The sequence below is a fragment of the Protopterus annectens genome, chromosome 2.part0 (genome assembly GCF_019279795.1).
Source record: "Protopterus annectens isolate FY-2018-M chromosome 2.part0, PAN1.0, whole genome shotgun sequence".
Lineage (NCBI taxonomy): Eukaryota > Metazoa > Chordata > Ceratodontiformes > Protopteridae > Protopterus > Protopterus annectens.
The window spans coordinates 1,753,182,234-1,753,198,951 of record NC_056728.1 but is presented as its reverse complement, the minus strand read 5'-3'; the positions used below and the strand labels follow the sequence as shown (position 1 = coordinate 1,753,198,951).

Genomic DNA, 16,718 nt, shown 5'->3' with positions numbered 1-16,718 from the left:
GTATCAAGTTAAGAGTACTAATATTTTAAAAAGTGTCCCTGACACTCGAGGTAAGAAGTTGAGAGCGCACACCACCACACATTTCAAACTGTACCTCATTATATGAAACTTTTTTGAGTCTCAGACATTCCATGTTTCACATCATTCACACTGAAAGAGTCTGTGATACATTCATTGTCCATTTTCTTAATGTCCAGTAGCCCCATGGTGGTGTGAACATTGGCACTAGGTGATGGTCACTGTTGACACAACACGCTGACCCTATACATAAAATGGATGGGAAAAAGGGGATTGATGCTGATGGCAGTCCATGCAAAGTAATCTTAATTCATCAACATTTTGCCCATTTGTTCCCCATTATGAGATCGCGAGAAATGTAGGAGCAATAATCTGATCACAAGATATATAAGATACCTAGCCATATATACTTTTAAACAGAACACTTAGAAATTTTTGCCACCCTTTACAAGGATTTAGTAGTGTTCACCTCCCAAAATGAGAAGGGTCATACATGATAACTCTGGTGTAAATTTCTGTTTACCCTTCCAATCAAGACTAACCTTAAAGGTAGACAAAGTAGTACTTTGACCTGAAGTGGGACCTTACTCCAAAGGCTGAGAATATGTTGAGTTTGGAACCTCTCCCTCCAGTGAGACTTGTTTATTTGTTGGTGTAGCTAGGTTCTCTAAGGATGTATAGGAGGTTAGATAGGTTTGAGTCTTTCATGGCTGGAAAAATGAGTCACCAGTCACCACAGAACCGATGGTAGGCTACTGAGTATAACGAGAGGTGTGCTAATCTATTGGGCTTCCTTTAATTTACTTAGTTAAAAGTTGCTGGGGCCTTTCCATTTGAGTGATATGCATGCATTTGTACATCTTAAAGGAAACATTATATTCAGTGATGGGTTTGATGAGGGAAGAGTAAATAGTAAGATGGTTTCTTTTAATCTTTAGTCTCTCAAGTTCTCTGTGGATCACAGAGCAATCCCCACACTGACTGCAAAACAAACATTTATTTATTTGCCCATCTGTTAATGCTAGGTAGACTAGTATATGACCTCTCTTCGGCCGTTAAATAAACCAAAATTAAAAAGGTTGCAAATAGAATATAGAGGATATGACTGGGTCTTCAATCATAACCAGCGTATTATGCTTTCAAGACATGGATGCTAGAAATTCACAGTGACAGAATAGCTTGAGTTGTAAATATTGGTGTCCATGTCTAGAACATTTTATAAAAGGTTATGTTTGGTGAGGCACATTCAAAATTCTCTGTTGTGGATGGAGTTTTATCTTCTCCTTGAACTACTAGTTACAGAAAAAAGTGCAGGCACAAGAAATGTTTTACCAGCTTTCAAACCTTTTGAAAGTCAGTAAAGCATTTAGCTTAGTCAAATGGACAGCAGGCAGAAACAAAGTACTTCTCTGTAGAACTAAATGCTTTAAAAGCTGTTAAACACTTTATGTTTGTAAGTGTGGAAGAGTGAAGTTTTAACATTTTATAAAAGCCATTTTACCTTCTGTTCTTTTCTGGCCATCACTATCCACCTTTTGTACCTAGAGTAAAACTCAAACTTGGCGCTTAGGGATGTTTAACAAGTATTTACACCGTTAAGCTCATGTTACAAAAGGAATGCTTGAATGATGCTTAACAAGCTTGTGCTTTTCCCATTTTCAGAGCATAATTGCTTCATTCCATATACTATATACATAGAATAGGACGTCATTCGACATTCTACATGTAACAGAATAAGGGCAATTACAAGAGGTACCAAACAGAACAGCAATACTACCAAAAAAAAAAAAAAACAACCACATTCAAAATAAGACACAAACACATAAAAATAATGATATTAAGAACATGTAAAAATGTAACCTATAAAAAAGCATAAAACATTATTTTACATGTAAAAAACGTATCTTTATGTAGTTATATTTTTGTAATACTAGAATAAGTGTATACTGATTGAAGAGATTCTAATTAAAAACTCTATGAAAAACTAAAGCAGATAAAGTTCCAACAATAAAAGTGATCTTGTTGAAACTCCTTTCAAATGAGGATAGACCAAAGCTGGGTCTTTCTAGATGGAAGGCATCGTGACTGTGGGATCTGAGTGAGTTGGTGCCACATTCATCTGACAGACTGTCAGTTGAGTGTGGTACCAACTCACTCAGATATACGCAGAAGTTAGTTAAATGGGGTCAAAAGTCAAGATACAGAAGCTTGATGACAGCAGCAAGTAAACTAATGCTCAAACCTGCTTGGAAGTGAAATTATGCCACAAACTTTATTGATGAAGATTTGAAATGTAATAATATTATGGCTGAAATATAAGCGCTGTTATACTGATTGCATAATCGACTCAGGAACTAATCACATTATTAACTAAAGCTCTCTTTAATTCAATAATATTCAAGCTAAAAATAATATAATGTGTTTTGAGTAGAGTTAATACCTTATCACACTGCTTTCTACAAAATGTTTAAAAGCCATAGAAGGATCAAGTTATACAGTTACATATCAATAGAGGTATACCTATGTGGACCTGTGCAGTTTTTAACTTGTCTGCAGTTCCAAAAAGCATAGTAGAAGTTCTGGATGTATTAATTGCCAACTTACTGCACTGTCTTTTTATTTGCTTTTGGATACGTTTGTACTGTTGCCAGCTCTAAGCAGCAGGTTATCATCTGCATACATAGACAGATTGGCTGGAGAGAAGTAAACAGATAAATCATTAACATAATAAAAATAGAATTAAGCCCAGATTGGGTAACTGTTTGAAGAACGAAAATTGTTATTGTAAATCCAAAGTCCCAGACTAGTGAGACTGAATGACTGAAAATGCAGACTGACTTATAATATGTCTGAGAATGCCTTTTCTCATAATATTCCCTTTTCACCAAGGTGTGATTATCGTGGAGGTGGTATAGTTAAGTTCAGGGTGTGGTAAGTGCAGGGGTTGCTCCCTGCAAAAAAGTTTAAAGGAACAAAGCAATATTTGACATTTGCTGTTCTCCTGTTTTTCAGTAATTTTTTGGTTGTTCCACAGCTCTCTATTATGAGTCTTGACATTTCAATAGGGAGCCCCCAGACTAAACTCTGGAGAATACCAGTTTTAAAAATGCTACAGTCTGACAGGTTACTACCAGGCAGGAGACTAAATGTTTTATCATAAATCCTGTTTGCATTTTAAAAGCAATGGCAGATGGTCAGTGTCTCAAATGCCCACATTACATTTATAAACCTTTTAGTAAGTACAATTTTGTGCTTATCATATGAGTTATGGAGCAAATAGCTATCAGAGTAGTGTAACCACTTTGAAATGCAAAGAAAGTGCAGCGTAGCAGCATTTGGCAAAAAAGCTGTTCCCAACGCATATATTATTCAGTGGTACTCCTCTTCAGATAGATACAGTCATAACAGACCTGGATGCTTATTTAGACAATTCTGTCTGATTAGATCACCATGTTTCCAACATAGTAAGGAAGTCCTTCTGTTTGTCCTGGTTAACTTGCATGGGGATATCTTCAAGATCCAAAGGAAATCCTCCAGGTTCCTTTTGGGGGAGTTGACTAGGTGGGGTAGTAAAGGACGGCAAAGGGTGACTACTCACACTATCAGCTGTTAATTGCTTTTGGCCCCTGGATTCAAGACCAGTATTTAGCTTCAGCAAACAAGAGGGTTATCCTGCTATCTCAGTGCTTATACACTATGTACAGTAGAAACAGAGGAACCAAACTAATAAAGTGCTTTTGTGATAGGCATTCCACAAACCTCCCAAAGCCTGTCAGAGTCAATGGTATATGCAGTATGCTGTTAGAACTTTTATTTGAAATTCTACAGATTCTGAATGAAAAACTGCAAATTCAAAGGAGTGCTCACACTGATCTTAAAATTTGCCATACTAAATTCAGTATTGGTAGCATGCTTGAATAAAAAAAAAAAAAAACTATATATATATATTGTTGTATCTTTCGGCTTTTCCCGGTTTGGGGTCGCCACAGCGGAACTCCAGTCCGCTAATGATTGGTAGTAGATTTTTACGTGCCGAGTTGCCAGCTCTGACGCACAACCTTCAACGAAGGTACGCCCATTCATGCATGTCTCCACACAGAAGACGCGTATATCACATGGGTGAATTAAACAGGCATTTACTTTTTGGTTTTTAGGTGTATGAGAACCTGGCAGAATATTACTGCGGCAGTTAACATTGCTATATCACAGATACTTGGTTCACCAGTTCAGCTGCTACACTGGGTGCATTTTTTGCAAAGTCTACAGGTCTGCTTTGCATCCACATAAGTTTTCACTGGGGTCTCCAGTTTACTTTGACATCTCAAAGACCTGCTGACATGTTAAATTGGTGATCTCTAGATTGCACAAAGGTGTGTGTGTATGTCAGTTTGTGCACATGCTGTGATGGACTGCTGTCCTCTACAGCATTTGTTATGTGTCTTATGTCCATTGCTTGCTGGTACTTATTTCCCTTACCACCTTGAACAGGACAAAGTGGATATCAGAAAAAGAGAAATGAAGGAAAACCACAAACATCGAGGTTCTGTTTCCTCCATTATATGTAAAACATAGACAAGTAATGCTTACAGCAGAAAGTCAGTGAAAGATAAAGACATTTAGGCTGAGCTTTCCAGTGGTTCTGGTCATAAACCCTAAAATGTATCTAATAACCCTGAATCTTATTGCCAAACAATGAGGTATATCAGCTAGGCACAAACAACTGTGCTTTTGTACTGGTGATCCCAGCTTTACTTGTTTTTTGTGGTTAACTGAGTTATACAGAGGTTTCAAGAAAGGATGAAAGATCTGCAGTGTAGCTCTTCCATAGCATTTTACATTTGCTGGAGTAGCTTTCTTCTATGGATAAACTGGCTTATAATCACATTGTGCTGTACTAAGCAATGAAGAATACTGTACTGCATGCACACACATATTGATTGCAGAAGACCTGTGATCTGGTCTGTTTTTCAACTGGCATGTAAGAAACTGTATGTTCCTTGCTGTGCCCCTGTCCATTCTTTCCTCTATCCCAAGGAATTATGAACTCATGGTGGTGTACAGTGTATCACTATCTTGCCTCCAAAAACTTCTTCATGAAGTAATATTCCCATAATTTTGCTTTGAATCATCCCTTGTAACTGCCATTTATGTCCATTGTTTCCCTTTGCCTTTCATCTATAACTCAGACTCTTCCACGTGTCCGTAACAGTGTGGTGTCTCCAAATTATATTCCCATTTTTCTTTTCTTTCTTCTAATGAGTAGATGCCTAGCTCCAGCTTTGTGTTTATACCCCAGCCCATTGATTCTCTCTGCCATTTTGGTAATTCTGCATTGCATACTCTGAGTTAGCCTGGACTACTTCCCAGTCCGTGCCAGACAGAACTGGACAAAGTACCAAGTGTGCAGCTTTACCAACATCCCTTGTAATGAAAGTAAAGACCTGAGCATCTCTGGAATCTAGATTTAGCCATCCTGTTGGCCACAGCTGTCATTTCACATTGCATTATGTAATTCATCCCAGAAATAGTGATAACCCCAAATTCTTTTCTTCCTTTGTCCTTCCTAGGACCACCTTTGAAAGCATATATTTTCCTTTTGGATTCTCCTTCAACAAACTGAATGACCTTGTACTTTGTTTGAAGTTCTAGTTGCCACCTGTATTCCCCCACCAGTCTACAAGCCACAACAGGTGTCACCACCATCTGTGACTAGCAACCTGTTTTGGTATCCAACCAGATCATGATAGAATTAAAAGTACTGGGGTGCAATCTGTTATTAGTTCTAAGTAATCTTCAACAAGTTATAGAAGGATGGTGAGATTCTAGATGATTAGAACATTTCAGATGTGATTTTTACTGCAAGAGTAGGATAACAATCGGAAAACTCCTGACTTGTCAGTTTGATCTCATTTATAATTTAAGTCATGGAATCAGTGCTGAAGGAGAACATTTTTTGTGACTTTTTGCATACTACCTGCCAACCATTAGATCATCTTTTGGTCAATTGACCCATTTGCTTTTTTCACTAGGTGAGAGCTGACAAAGAGGAGTCATCATCCAGGCAGCCATCAGGGATGTTTTTTTCATTTTTTGGTTAAGCTGTAACTCCTCGGAGATGCTCAGTTAAGGAGTGGAAGGGGACATGCAAATGGGCTACCTACACTACTTATCCATCATTTCCATAAGGGACATTTCCAGTAAGCAGCTCTGTCCCCTTCACTTAAGCTTGGGAATTGTAATCCACAGTCTCCATTGGAGAAATTGCACTTCCCTAAGTGCTTCCTAAACATTCACAGCCCTCTTCTTTGCCTCCTAGAAGAGGTAAGCAGGTCACAACCCATTCATTTTTCTCCCTCCCTGCCCTGTGCCGGGGCTGCTAATCAAGCCATAGTTGCCTGGTTACAGTTATGGCATCATATTTGTGCACCGCAGAATCAGGCAGAAGGAGAAAAATGCAGAGTTATATTTGGAAGGCATTTGGACACTGGCCCAAAAGACAGCATAGCTTTAGATTAGGAAGGACATACCAGACTTGGATTTAAGAGTTTTTTCTGAAGTGTATAATCCAGAGATTAAACCAGAAAAAAACTCGATGTAGCCTACGTAGGTTTCAAAAAATGTATTTATTACAGGATAGGTTAGTGACAAAATTAGTGTGCCTTTGAGTGACCATTGAGTTGTAGCACAAGTAATGAAACCTGCTCAGATGAAGATGTTACCCTGATGTACCACAGTGGTCAGTATCAAATTTAGTCCTTTTAATTGACAGTAAAGGTAACTTTGTAGAAGGTCTGGAAGGCAGTATTTGTCAAGGTGTAGTAAACATAAGCAACATGTATGGTAAATAAAATTGTGTACAAATGATTGAAAGAGATTGCTAAGACAGGAAAGTAGTATAATATATGACAACTTAAAATGCAATACAGAAATGGAAATACTGCATCTTAGAGGGAAGGAATGTACATTTGGAGGGGAACCAGTGTCAAGAGCAAAAGTGGGAGATTTAGAGTAGCAATTTCATATGTTCTAAAAGTAAGCAGACAGAGTGACAAAGCAACAAAGAAGGTATGGGGAGCACTGGTGTGCAAAGGACAGTTGTTTAATTGCTGAAAACAAGGATTCATTTTTTTCTGTATGCATACAATTTGGGACCCACGATAAATTATTGCATACCGTGTAGAAAGCTTATTTCTACCAAGACAAAGTAGTATAGATGAGGGAAAGAAAAGTGGTGCATAGTCCTTACCAGAAACTATACAAAATGTTTAACAATGTACACTCTTGAAGAAAAGAGGCAGGTCATTTGAGGAGGCTCAAGAAGTAATATGGAGACAGGAAATATGGCCTAAACTCCATGAAATTTGTATTCCAACCAAATTGCCGGGTAGCAAGTGTGTACCACATGACAAGTCACTGTAGCTTGGTTTAGTGTATATGAACGTGTTTGAAGATTAGGGTTAGGTAAAGGGAGCTGTTAAGTGTGTGTGGATGTGAGTGTTTCTTTGTTAGTGTTAGAGTATGGGTTAGGTAAGGGGTTATATTTAGTGTTGTATATTTGTGCATAGTGAGTGTCTGAGATGTCTTGTGTGGTGGTAGTTTTATGGAAAATTTTGTTCCTGCACCACCTTAGTAATGTGTACTAAAGCTAACCCAGCCACTAACCCTAACTGTACACCTTACCTTTAGAATAACCCTTTCTGTAACACCACCACTATTCAGACAAATTGGATCTGAATGGTGTGGTAGGATTATAGTTTGTAGATGGCTAAAGGTATTTGTTTTCTTTTTGTGATCTTTTAAGTGTTCTGTGTCATGTGTTATCAGTAATGTGAATGTTGGAATTTTTGTCAGTCTTTTATGTGTTGACAGTTAAACTTTTCAGGTATTCATGATATTGTGTGTGTGTATAAATATATATCCATACACGTACATACACATATATATGCAAGGTAAAACAATTTACCTTTATTTATTTGTTTAACATTTGTTAACCACGTGGGTGAGTCCTTTACAATCATGACTCAGGTCACAAGGCAAAGTCATTTAATTATTTTCACATTTGATAACCATTTAAGTACACTTGTCCAGGGACTGTTGACAGGCACAGTTTGGGTCATAAAAGCAGAAAGCAAAACAGTAGTTAAAAAAATAGTAACAAAAATCAAATGCAGTATTCATCAAAAAATCAGAATACATATACATATATGATAAAACTATCATGCATAAATAGAGTAGAATAAATATTGAGAAAAACTCATCATACAAAATAGAAAAGAATAAAAAATGTAAAGACCTCAAGCATAATTGCAAGTGGGTACGTGGATGGTAACATAAAGATCTATGAATCATAAAATGAAAAAGATTGGATGAAAAAAGGGAGGTGGGGTTGAAGGGGGAAGGGAAATGGAAGGGAAGAGGTTTTATAGAAGGTAGGCAGGCTAGTAGTAAATAAGCAACAATTAAAAGGATGCAGAATTGGGGGGGGGGGGGTAAGAGGCAGTATAAAAGCCAGTCTAGTAGCCTTAATATTCAACTTAATTGAGGAGACTGAGTCCCATAGTAAAGTAGGATATTAAGGTAAAAATCATAATACATGTCATTAACAAATTGTTTAGGTAAGTTCTACTAATATTTGACAAATATCATTAAAAAAACTTCAGCAAAACATAACATTACAGTTCCAATTGATGTGCAGCAAACCTCAAGTTCACTCTACAATAAACTGAAATACATGTACAAAAAAAAGCATAGTAGTAATATAAAAACTGTGGTCACACTCCAACATACTCTGATTTTTGTTAATGTAAAATGTGTACAGATTATCAAATAATGCTGTATATTCTTTAAGATGAAGACTGGTATTTTATACAGTTATAGTCCTAATATTCATACGGTCATATTGATTTTTATTTCAATAAAAACTGCACAATATTCATAGCAATCCATGCTCTTGTTATAATTACATAAAAGGTACATTTGGTTATAAATTCATAGGTTTTACTAGGTTAATGACCACAAATGCTTTTTAAAGCCTAGCCATGTTTCCTAAATCTCTGACAAGTTCTGATACCCTTGATATGTGTAAGAAGGGGCTTGGGAGATGAAACATTTACAGGCTGCCTGTGTCCATTAGAGACATAGGTGCAAAACCAGGGATGAATTTCCTGTTCCCCATCCAGTTGTGCAAGTTACATTTGAATTGGGTAGGGAGGAAGGAGTAGTCTCTGGGATACATACCTGTTTCTCCAGCAGGTCCTATTTATATCACAAGCAGGGTTTATGTCTTTAGAATGGGTGATTCTGATGCTGTTTCTTTTGTAGATATGCAGGAAGTCCATCAGCGTGGGGTCTGACAATGCCCTGTATGCCAGGCAATGATTTCCCCTCAGTAGCCTTTAGGAGACAGAGTACAGGGATAGGGACTTGAGGCGGTCTCCATAGGACATGTTACTTACACTCTGTATTCTTTTAGTGAGGAACCTCTGTGGACATTCTATTTGTTGGATGTGCCTGATTAGGTACTCATTGATAAGTATGACGAATGATGAATTCCTTAATGTAACTGAAAATGTTTTTTGCCAGGATCGTTAAAGCAGATTAATTTGTATTCCTGTCTGAATGTTTTAAGTTGTTGATTTAATAAAATTAGGTTTTTGTTTTTCTAATTCCCTGTGGAATATTATTATTTCACTAGATGGGGCTGTTTTAGCAAATTATTATTATTATTATTACCTTTTTCTTTTCTGTCTTCTGTTAGTGAGTAAAACTGTCTGAATGGTTAGATACCCCTTTGTTTTCACAAAGAGTAGTCTGGGTTTTTTATTGGAGAGCTTTTTTGATTAGTCTGTTTTTTTCAATTTGGTGAGAATTTTTTTAAAGTGGAGGGGCTGTATTTTTTGTTGAAGAGCTTAAAGGTTAAGTATGTTTAGAGGTGTAGCACTAGCTGTTACTGACAAGACAGTTTAAAAAAGTAATACAGTGATGTTTTCTGTTGTTTGATAGATGAGAGAAATCTGAACTTTTTCTGTTGTGTGTAAAATTGATGTGTTTTCAAGAGAAAGGTAGGTATTGATTGGCAATGAGGTGTTTAATATGAGCAGTAGTACACTGATAGCTATAACTTGTTTTGCTTTTGTAATAAAGAAAAAAGCTATTTTATAATAACTTTAAATTAAACTAAAAAAAAAAACTTATTGATATTCAGTATGTAAAAGGAAATGAATATTTTGATCTGGTGTTATTCCCTGATTCTTTTATTGTATTGTGAATGACAGAGTTGTACCTGTTCAGTCTGTTTCTTTTAATGCTGTTAATGTTTTGCAGAAGAGAGTATTTGTGAAGTGTGTAGAAGGATTACAGTTGATTTTTATATGCTGACAGTTAAGCTGATTTTAGAAAGCCATTTCAGAGAGAGAATTCAAGTTATTTTGAGGACTTGTTTAAAATATTAGATTTGAGGACCTTAGTTAATACCATGGTGTCTGCATAGAAAATTCTCCAAAAAATGGTTGATCACGACTAGTGAGAATAATAAAGAGCTATGTAGGGAACACTTCGTTGGGCACCTATGGACAATGTGATAACTTATGTGTCTGTGTATAGTAATTGGTGAATCATTAAATTACTTCATTTGAGCAAATTTTTGTAAAATAATTGAGGGATTATCATTTTTAAATGCAAGTTTCAGATCTAGAACTGTAGCCCATTAGTAGGCCTTATTCCAAATGTGATAAGATTTCGTTAGTTAAGAAGCAGACAGCTGTTATGGTACTATATTTTGGGCAAAATCCACATTTTTCATAAAAAAGAATGCCATTCTTTAGTATGAATTCTAGCATTTGTTCGTAAAGGATTTTTTCTAATATTTTTGCTAATGAGCATATTTCTGTGATTGGAAGGTAAGCATTAGTAGATAAGCAAATAATTACTTTTTGATATGGCAGTATACATGCTTATTTAAATCTGTAGAGAATGGTTTTAATTGGTAATGTTAGATTGCAAATGTTTACTGTGAGTTTACATAGTGCTTTGTTACCTTACTTTACCAACTTAGGTTGTAGTGTGTGGTATTTGAGGTCACACTAGAAATTCATTTTTCTAGTAATTTATTGTTTTGATTTTAAAGGAGAAGGGGAATATGATAATTTATGAAGTTATATTATTGGAGTAATGACTGGAGTATTATAAAATAAAAAATTAGGAAAGGTTGGGGAGGATATATTGCCTTTTTACGATATAGGTTGTGTGTTTGTTTAATTTACAGTTTGGGAAAGCCTTTGGGAAGATTTTGTTGGCACTGAGCTTTTATCATTTTTCATATTTTTGATTGTGGTTAAGTACATTCTTTGGAGTTTCCTAAAGTAAGTGACTTTTAATATGTTTGTCTTTTTACTGATATGCTGCATATTTGGATTGTTTGGGTCTTTTTTAATCTGTCCAGGTTCTGTCATGAAATTTTGTGTTGTTTCTGTCAAGGAATTAAAATAATTCATTTTGTCTGTTGTGGCTAGAGGTGATCAGACTGCAAGAACTTCAGTGGCAGTAGTAGTAGGCTATTTACAGTTATACAGAATGGTCAGGTCTTTGGGCTCTAATTCAGCAAGTAGGATAGTTTCTAATCATTTCGATGTATATTAACTGAAGAGTGATTGTAAGAGAAGGAGTTTGTGCATTTTAAATGGCCAGTGGAGGGTATAAGACTATGGTTACTCACTGAATATGGTAGTACTTGTATAGTTTTTTTTTTGGGGGGGGGGATAATATTTACTATTATACCATGTATAATTGTAGTTTTCCCCTTCTGCAGGGGTTTGACATTGAACATATTTTTTATGTTGTTACTATTGTGCTTTCTGTGGTCCTTTTCAGTTTATATACAGCATCTCTAAAAAATATATTTAGTGGTGTTTTGAAAGACTTGTATATTTTATTAGCAGGGTATAAACAGCATCTGTAGGTATTTTATAGCGCTTTTTAGGATATTCAAATACAAAGTAATTGTGTGACATTGTCAGAGGTAGTATTGCTCTTTGATAGAAATAGGAGTGATTCCATGAGTATTAAAACACGAGCCATCCGGGCTTGTCAACTTCTGATCTGTTATCAGTATATGCTACATATATTTAATTAATATGTGAAGAAACCCAAATTTTAGCTTTCACCCTGGATGGTTTCACCCTGTGAGTGGTATTATTTTAAGGTTTTTGTTGGTAGACCATGCATCAAATTGGGACTTTTTTACTGATACTATCTATATCCATGGGAGAGATTTATGAAGTTTGTGGAGTGAGGGTTAGTGAGCTAGAAAGTATACAGAATAAGGGCAGATATAATTATATAAATGTTTTTGAATTGAAGAGGGTATAGATAAAACCTTATGTAGAAGTATTATACTGGTAATGTTCACTGGCATTGCATTTTTTTGTAGTTTATCATGTTTTTATGAGGACAATGTAATGCTGAAGATTGTGCTTTAAGGAAGTGTTTGGGGAAGAGAATGTTCAGTAAAATTAAAGTTAATGCTGTGCTGGCAACAGCTTACTAATATAAGAGTTTGATATGGGGAAAATATCTGGTTTGTGCTAATAATAATAATTGAAGAGACGCTGACTGTTGCAGTAATATTTGGAAGGATCTTGCTTGGGTTATAAATTTGCAAACAAAGGAAAATATGTTTTCCTTATTTGAAGTTAAGACTAGTGGAACAGGAAATTTTAAAATTAGCCTGAATTGAACTTCTTTGCACATCTAAAACTGATTTTCAGCAGTACACTTGTCCTTCTGTCTGCTTTTTCAGTGATCTATCACATGCGAAAAATGTAACAGTACTGTTTATACTGGAACTTTGATTTTAAGGTTTGCTTTTTTGGAGCATTCCTTGTTATAGTACAGCTTCTCTCTGTCTCTGCTCCTTCTGAGTGTTGACTGTCGCACATTTTTTACAGTCTGTTTTATTTTCCTGTGCATCAAGACTTGCTCTGGCAGTTTTGATGGTTCATTTTTTTTTTGAAACTTCAGGTTTGATTTATTTGCCTTGTAAAGGTTATCTGTGATTTCTCCTACACAGCTTACCACCATTTCCATAAGATACACAGGATCTTGGTTTACATGATTTTACCAAATATTGTGTGTTCAGGCTGCAGATTTTTCACTGGCATTGATTCTTCTCCAGATGTTAAATGTAGTATTTTATGAAGTTCCTAATCATATTAGTAGTAGTATTCCAGTCTCTGTGATTTCTTTCCATCATTTCCTTTACTTTGTTAATGCTAGGGCATTAGCAGTGACATTGAAGCATACAATCTTATTTCAACCTCCTCTCCATCAACAGTTGAGCTGGTGAGAGGCTGAGTACGTACTACAAAGTATTCTTATGTTCCAAAACTGCATGACAGCAATTGTAGCTTTTGTTACAGTTACGCCTTATTAGAGTGGCCATAGTCTGGATAATTTTTTCCACCTTTCCATTGGAATGTGAGTAGTGTGGACTAAATGTTAATATGCATAAATTCCAGTTCTTGAACAAGTCCTCTGAACTTGTGTATTGTGGACCATTGAGAAACATAACACCAGGTATCCCATCTTGAAAATGTAGACTTCATTGCACTAATCACATTTCTACTTGTATGTGCCAGTTTGATTATTTCAGGGAACTTGGAGTATTAATGCATGCATATGAGATACATGGCTTCTATGAACTGGAATAAATACATGGCCATGGGCTCCACAGACAGTTAGAACTGGGGATTTTGCCATTTTTTTTTCTTTAAAATGTTTTTATGGTATTGCAGATGGCACAGAGTTGTACCACTTGATCTAAGTCGACATTCTTGAGTGGCACATTGTATTCATTAATTTTGATTTGCATTTTGCTATAACCAGATGCAACTTGCATTTCCATTAGACTGGGGACTATTATTTTGTCAGCTTTGTACTTTTAATCCTGAAACATCTTCTTGTTATAGCAGTCCTTCACCCTTCTCTGCTAAATATGCCACACTCATAACTGCAACGTCACTTTCAGATTGTACTATTGTAGATTAAATAATGTCCTTTGCAGTCTCAGAGCTGCTTTGTACAGGGACTTTCTGAATATTCTTGGAAATGTTTGTTTTCTGTATGCATATGAACATCTTTGTCATATACATTTTATGGAATTTATCACACCAGTATGGTATTTCTAACAAATGTTTTTTTTGTATTTGAGCTTATCTGTTATAGGTTCCCTGTTACATGATTGAAACCTTAGGTTATCGAACACCTAAAGGCTGATCACTAAATGTCGAAGTCTGAAAATTGCAAAAGGCCGTTTCCACACAGGGAAACGAGTCATTTGGCTGTTACATGGATTTTCTTCTTTCTCTGCTGTAGAGCGATCTCAGAGTTTCTTTCTCTGCTGTAGAGCGATCTCAGAGTTGGTATATTTAGTTAGGGGGTGCTTGGGGGCACAGCCTCCAACATCAGGGGTGTTGGGGGGTGAAGCCCCCCCACTTCATTTCTGTTTAAAACTTTTTTTTTTATTTGGCCAATGGCATTGTTTCCCTATGTGGAAATGGTGGTTTCCGATGTTAAGAGTTCGATATTTCTTGATCAACCTTTAGGTGTTTGATAATTTAAGGTTTCAATCACGTAATATAGATCCTTTGTTATATAGCTGTATAGTTAGACAGCTGGTCTTTTGTAAGACTGCAGCTCATGTGCCATTCTGGTTGACATCTACTTACAACATGCTAACTTATTCACATTGTAGTATTTTAATGCTGAAGCATATGTAAATAATTTCTTGAGTATTTCAAAACTGTTTCCTGTTCATACCTTCATTTCCAGGCTTCATATTGCTGAAATACAGGTACATCAGATTTGCTAGGTGTAAACTTTGCAAGTGCCAGCAGTGGATATTGCACTACAGGGAACAATTGCCAACTGTTAACATTTTTAGTGACTGTCACACTCTTGTAAGATAATCCTTGCATAGAAGGTAGGACTTGAACACAGTATAGAAGACTGCACAAAACATTTTTTTGAAAGTTACATTTGCTTAGCATTAGATAGAGAATCAAAAATATGTTGTGCAATTACCCTTTCACGTAAGGAGTTCTGTTACTGGTGCAAAACAAGTCACTTAAGGACCCAGGCTTGGAGATATTAAAGCAAAGCTGGTAGACAGAGATCTGTTGGGATGTTTATAGTGCAGTCATATTGCTGAAAGATTTTAATATTGCAGATTTTTAAAATAAGTGGAACAAAATATGGCCTTCATTTAATGAATCTGTGTGATTTTTCATTTTGCATTGTGATGGTTTAATTATTAGCTATGTGGTGTTTAACTTTTGCACAGATTATAGTGTGTGTGTCAGATGGTCCTAATGATGACTGAGAAACAAGTGTTTTTTTGTGGTGGTTATACATTTTAAGGCTGCTATTTTAAATTCAGTAATAAAATGACTTGTCTGTAGCATCTCTTCCAAATGAAAGCAAATGTTTGAAAGAAGAGCCATACTGGTCAAGAAAAAAAACTTTTTTGTGTGTTGATATTTAATGGGTTTTGCCCTCGTACCATTTACTGATAATTAACTCTCAAGTTACTGCACTTCAGGGAAAGAGATTCTCCTTTTGCAGACACTTTTGTCAGAAAAGGCTGCTTTTGCTCATTTATACACAACCCATAGTTTGCAGACCAGTTACACCAAACTGTGTAACTCCCTGTTAAGATGACTAGTTTAACTGAGTCAGCAGTAGTTTTGTAATATAGTGCATAAACTTTATGAAATCCTTTGGCACTTTAAAGCATAAACTTTTAATGAAAACAAGGAAGCTCAGTATGAGTCAGTGTGGCAGTTTGGGTAAAAGACTAGACAGTTGACTAGATGACTTTAATAAGTTAAAATTATTCTTATGAAAGGGTGGCAACTAACAGGGTATCACAATGGTCATTATAAATGGTAGTTCTTTTCCTTGTCTTTATAAATGTCTTTTGCAGAATTTCTAGAAGGAAAATCCTGCTTTTTTGTTGATGGCACAAAGTTATGAAGCAGGGATCATACAAAAGAAATTCTAGAAAGGATGAGAGTAAGCCTGACAAGATTGGAGGGATATTCCTAAATATGGCAGCTTAAATTCAGTGCACAGTAATGCATCTGGCAGGCAGAAATGTGGCAAACGATACACACTCAGGAGAAGTAGCAAAAACAAAAGAGCAAAGGCAGCTGGTAGTTATGTCGTATACTATGATCTAAAGGTAAACAAGCAGTTTGCGGAAGCAGCAATGAGGATGGATGGAAAGGACACGTCAGTTTCCCTTCCGCTAAGGTGGTGCAACCTTGAAGTTAGATTATCTTGAGGTTAAGGATGTGGGGGGACAAACATCCCATATCAAACATTGCAGGGGCATTTTTTTCAAATTGAATATATGTGGTTCAATTTATAACATTTGTACTAACCTTTTTCATTTAAAAGCATTTAGATACTTTTTACAACAGGTTAGATTTGGATGATTTGAAACCTTGCATTTCATCATGTTGCCATGGGAATTCTTACTGATGTAGTTGAACAGTATGTATTCAAGCAGACAATCATTGGAGTGAACTTGGATTACATAGCTTTCTGAAGTGGGAATACAAGCAGGGAGGAAGTAGAGATTACATTTTATCACTGAAAGATGATTGATGCCATATTCCTGTCAGGCCTCCATGTAAGATGTT

The 16,718-nt window shown here is 36.1% G+C and overlaps 1 protein-coding gene across 2 annotated transcripts in view; it reads left to right on the top strand.

Moving 5' to 3' along the window:
* Positions 1–16,718, top strand: part of PPCS (phosphopantothenoylcysteine synthetase) — a 57,623-nt gene that overhangs the window by 2,697 nt on the left and 38,208 nt on the right. The gene's annotated exons all lie outside the window — the stretch shown is intronic.